Raw genomic sequence first — 6,000 nt, 5'->3', positions numbered from 1 at the left:
ACTTGATCCCCAGTTGGTAGGACTCTTCGGAAGTTTGTGGAACCCTAAGGAGTTGCAGTTTTGTTACAGGAAGTAAGTCTCTGAGATGGAACTTGGTTTCTCATCCTATTCACTCCTATTGCCTTATGGTTGTTCCCATGTGCTGAAGAGCTGTCTCTGCCTTGGTGAACAGGCAGTCTGGAATCTGTGTCACAAAGACCCTTTCTTCCCCTTAATCTCAGGTATTTTGTCACAGCAGCATTGTATGAGCTGATGGGATAGAGGTGCAGAGAAGAATTTCCCAGGATGCTGTTTCCCAGCTTGGTAGAAGATTTTATTCAGTTTTGGTACCCATTCTGAAGGTTTAATATAGAGACTTCCTCAGTCTCGATAGGCAGCCAGCATTCACTGGTTTTCTGAAAACAATCAAGATCCAAATAATTACCAGATTTTGCTTCCCATTGGGATCCTGGATCCTCTTGGAACTGTGGGAAGATAATAAGGTAAAACATCAGTGAGGAGGCCTCAGAAATCCATGGGGCCTCCTGTAGTAGATCAGTACTTATTCCTAGCATAGTTGTGGACTTTGGGAGCCAATTCCATATAGAGGGATACTCCCTGACTCAAGACACATGCGGGTGGGCCCAGGCCCTATCCCAAAGGATATGACAGACTCAGAAGACCCCCCCCTGTGGAAGGCCTCATCCTCCCTGGGGAGCAGAAAGGGAATGTGATAGATAGGGTTGTAGTTGGGAGGGGGTGGTAGGGGAGGATGGGAGGGAGAAGGAACTGGGATGGATATGTAAAACCATCTTGTTTCTAATTTAAATAAAAATATGGAAAAAAGAAATAAATTCAATGGTTCTCTGACAAAGGAAAAAAAGGTAAAACATCAGTTGAACACTGAGGATGACTACTGGAAGTGGGAGGCATATTGTTTTGCCAGCCTTCAAAGGTCAAAGGCTACATGCTTAGAGTAAGATGAGAGAGGCATAAACTAATAAGGCTGCCTTATTTTTCTAGTCAATATGCCCACACCTCCCTTACACCTCTATGTTTCTTTGTTTTGAATGAAAAAATAAGGTAGTATGAGCAAGATAGCTAGCTAGATTGACCCATATTAATGACCACTGTGTTCAACTGTCTCAGTAAATAAAGTGGAGAGCATGGCAGGAGAATACCTTTGTCAACATGAAGTCTTCACACACACACACACACACACACACACACACACACACACACACACACACACACACAGGCAAATGTACTCACATATATTCATGCATGCATTAAAGCATTCATCATACATGGACATACATACCACTAATTCATACAAAAAAGTCTTAAATTTATTCCTATTTAAAAATTAAACTTTTCTCTTTGAGTTTGACCATGCCTATTATTTTGGAATTATCTTCTCTACTGTCTTGTGTAAAAGGAAATAGGCAACTAAAGTACTGGTAAGATACTAAATTGTCATAATCATTTGACAGAGTATTTGTCAAAACAAACAAATGAACAAAAAACATATTATTTTACCTTGTAGCTCCACTTCCAGGGGTTTAACAATACTCCTGTTAAATATATATATCGACATGGGGACAAAAAGGAACTTGTGCTATTATGATGAGTGAAAACACAACCCCCTAAAAAACAACCTGTGTGAAATGTAGCTGACATTGAGTTGGAGGATAACATTTAGCTACAATACCAAAGCATGTTTGTTTTATTACTTTGGTATTGGTAGGATGACATGAACATCAGAAATTACTTTTCCTATAACTCTTGAGATTAGAAGCAGAAGTGTTTGAGGTGCTATTTTCACTGGGGCTGTGAGGGAAGGCTTTGTTTCCCAACTTTATCCTTGGCTTGTAGCTGGAGGTCATCTAATGGTATCCTTGTATATTTTTCCCTATGGGTATGACTGTTTGAATTTCTTTTTCCTGGAGAATTCCAGGCATATTATGTTAAGACCACTCTAATGACTTTATAGTAAACCAATTATCTCTGTAAAAACTTTGTCTTCAAATGTCATATCTTATAGTACTTTAGTTTATGAATGGGGATTGGGCAAAATTCATGCCATCCAAATTTGATTTGATTCAGCCAAAGGCTTTCACACCATGAGAGATATTAAGAGAGTGAAAAGACACAGTGTAAACTGAGGAAGTTCTTTATTTTAATTTTTTTCGTGACAGGATTTTCTCTGTGTAGCTTTGTAGACCAAGATAGCCTTGAACTCAGAGAGATCTGCCTGCCTTTGCCTCCTAAGTGCTGGGATTAAAGGTGTGCACTACCACCTCCCTGCTCGGAAGAAGTTCTTTCTAAGGATACATATAACCAATGGCTTTACTCCCTCTTTCTGTAAACTTATGCAGAGATGAGGCTGTGTACTCCTATAAGTTGCTCCATATTGTGTAAAATTGATTTCTCAGACAATACTGTGAGCTAAGAAACTCCATTTTATGAGCTGCATTTGATTTCATTCTGAAGATGAAGTTGACTTTAACTTCCATAGAAATCCAAACAAAATCATTTGTCCAGCTCCATGCACAAAGCAGGGACTGACAGATAAATGTATAAAAATAGAAAAGTTTGTACCCTATAAATTTATGAAGCAAATCAAGACTTGGGGTGGATGTATAAGTATTAAAATCATTCCTGGGAAACTAGGCCTAGGAACTTACCAGAAGCTCCAGATCCAGGAACACTTGCGATTTCTTCATCTGGACCCCATAAAGAAGAGGGAGTCTAACACAGAGATGTCAAAAGAACAAGTCTATCATCTAACCATGCAGTGACTATAAGTGCAAGACCCCAAGGTAGAGAACTGATTTTCCTAGAAGCTCCACCAAGCTTCATCCCTGGTGGGAAATCAGCCTAGCCAGTTAAACTCTGCTTGCCCAGCCTTCTGAACATTCTATCAATCTTTCAACCAGTCCTTATGTCTTGGTCTTGTTCTTCCCTTCTTTCCCCTTCCTTTTCCTTCTTTTCCCTTCCTTTCCCTTCTTTTCCTTTCCCTTCCCTTTCCTTCCTTTCTCTTCCCTTCCCTACCTGTTTCTTCCCTTCCCTTCTACAATGTCTACTCAACCTGACTTCTACAGCTTAACTCTTACTCTGAAACTTGATTCTGTGGAGGCAGCTGCAGTAGTACTAGCAACAGAGCCTCTTGTAGACATCCAGCTAGGGTTCTGTAGAGGAAAAACACTGGTAGAATGAAATTCTCTCTCTCTCTCTCTCTCTCTCTCTCTCTCTCTCTCTCTCTCTCTCTCTCTCTCTCTCTCGGTGTGCGTGTGCATGCATGAGTGTGTAAAGGGCACTTATTAGAGTAGTTTATAGGTTGTGACCCAGTTAGTCCAATGGTAACTGTCTACCAGTGGAAAGTCCAGAATCTAGTAGTTGTTCAAGAATCTAGAATCTAGATGTCTGAGCCGGTCTTCAGTATGTGCTCCAATTCCAAAGAATTAGTCTTTAATGCCCATGAAGGAATCAACTTGCTAGAGACAAGTGCGGTGTAAGCAGGCAAATAGCAAAAGCTTACTTCTTCAATGTCCTTTATATAGGCTGCCTCCTAAAAGTGTGGCCCAGATTTAAGGTGACTCTTCCCACTCCAAATGAGTGATTAAGAAAAATTCCACACAGGTGCACTCAGCTGCTTAGCTTTTAGTTAATTCTGGAGGTAGGCAAGTTTACATCCAGGAGTGGCCATCAGAGTATAGAAAGAGCCAAGTTAGACTGTTGATTAAATCAAGTTTGAGTAAAGGAAGGAGGGATGGAATCAAGAAGAAAACAAACAATAAATAATCTCTGGTCTAATATGCCAGGTGGGAAGTAAAGTTAACAGATTCTACGAAGTATCTTTGCAAGACACAAATAGAAAAATAAATCCCAAGGAAACAGTCATTTCTTTATTTCATACTGAGTTAGATTATATGTAAGATTTTATTGACGAATGGCATTATAAATCTCACATGTGACATCTATTGTATCTATTACATGTCATAATACTCTGAAAAAGCTAAATCCAAAGCAACTTGTATTTATCTCTTCTATTCCTAGAGAGATAGTTTTTCTTTTAATCTCAGGTGTATTCTGAATATTTACCTTCCGTGATTTCATTGAGAAGGATCAAAAGTTACTGTGATGAGTCACTGATATTTCTACTAATGGTTTCATATAGAACAGTTACTTGGATAGAACACTGTTTAAGCTAGACTACCACAAAGATACTGAAAACACAACAAACAATTAAAAATTTGCAATTTCTATTTCAACTGAGAAGTTGGTAGTCCTTTTCGTGTGGAAGGCAGGCATTATTTTACTGGTGCAAACTGGACCTCTTTACCAGGCCTACACTATAGTTACATTTCCAAGGTTAAAGAAAAAGCAAAATGGAGCATTCTCTTTGTATATATTTTCCAACATCTGGCGATCCGTGGTCAGGAACCATCAGGGACCAGCGGGATGCATTTGCCTAGCTGACTGTGAGCAGCTCTGTTTTGCATTTCTTCCCTAGGGATGGGTGGAAGAAGAAATTTGACCTTTTTTTCTGGCAATGATAATGGCAGGAGGAACCCCAGCTTATCATCAAAGTCAACTTGAGAGTAATGTATGCAAGTAATAACACTTTAATTTGTGGCTCTGATGAACCCTAAAATAATGAGCAAGGAAAGGATACTGCCTAAGAGAAGAGCAAATCAGGAAACTAGTTCTGATAAGTTGTCCCAAGCACTTCTCATTGGCTCTTGATTCTCAGGTTTTATGTATATGTAATTGGAAGATGGTTTTTCTATGCATATTTAGTTATTAGAATTTTCCAGCTAATATAGCAACTTGTATTTTAGTTTCTGTGGACTGTAGATAATCCCTTCAACCCCTGCCTTACTGATTCTCTTCAGGATTTTTGAAATATTACTACTTAGCAGCCAGAAGTCAGTACCCAGGAAGATTAAAGTCTTAACAGCTCATGTTATAAATTAAGAAAGTAAGAAAACAATGAGTTGTATATATGATCTACCTAAAATCAGGGTGTTTGTTGTCAGTCTGCAGTATGCTCAAGAATTGTGTGACTTGCTGAAGCTTTGGTAGGAAATTGCCCAATAAAAGTCTTTTATTCCATTCTCATTGCAGATTAGTTTCCTTCTTGAAGCAGAAGTATCAGCGAATAGAATGACACTCTTCACTAACCGTAGTCCAACCAATCAAATATTGCCTTCTGGTGCCTTGTGCTATACTGTGGAGCTAGCACACATTTAGCCTTTGAAGAAAGGATATGGAATTGCAGCAGTGTGCCACGAAATCTGTTTAAATCTGGCAAATGTACTGCGATGCTTTGTTAGCAATTATCAATTCACAGTGGTAGCTGATAAAAACGGAGTCATAAATGGGATGTCAGGAAAAATGACTATCACTTGCTGGCAGCTAGCCATTCAGTTGCCCAAAATTAAACAGTTTGAGTTCCACTGTAGTATTAGTGCTATTACTTAGAAACCCTTAGTTTCTATACACTCCCGCTGGCCCCACCTCTGTTTTCCCAAGCAAACAAATTTAGTTTTTGAAGCAGAGTGATGGCATCATGAAAGGAGTAACTCTCTAAAGCAACAGTCCTCAAGCTGTGGGGTCGTGGCCGCACAAGGGTTACATATCAGGTATTTATATTACTATTCATAACAGCAAAATTAGAGTTATGAAGTACCAACAAAATAATTTTCTGGTATAGGGTCACCGCAGCACTAGGAACTGTATTAAAGGGTCACAGCATCAGGAAGGTTAAGAGCCATTTCTTTAAAGTCTAAACAAATAAACACTTCTTTCTAGGACTAGAGCTGCACTCAAAACAGATGTAATGAGAAAAATAAAAACAGTAAGTTTTAAACAAAAATAACATGGTTATAAACACTATCTTTGTTTATTTTTTATCGTCAAATAGGAGGTCTGACTACATAGCTCTAAAACACAAATCATTTTGCTTCTTACATTGGCAATTTCTGTGGTTGTTTTTCAAGTGGATATTGGCATATA

The sequence above is a fragment of the Cricetulus griseus genome (genome assembly GCF_003668045.3).
Source record: "Cricetulus griseus strain 17A/GY chromosome 1 unlocalized genomic scaffold, alternate assembly CriGri-PICRH-1.0 chr1_0, whole genome shotgun sequence".
Classification (NCBI taxonomy): Eukaryota; Metazoa; Chordata; class Mammalia; order Rodentia; family Cricetidae; genus Cricetulus; species Cricetulus griseus.
This window is presented reverse-complemented; position numbering follows the sequence as displayed.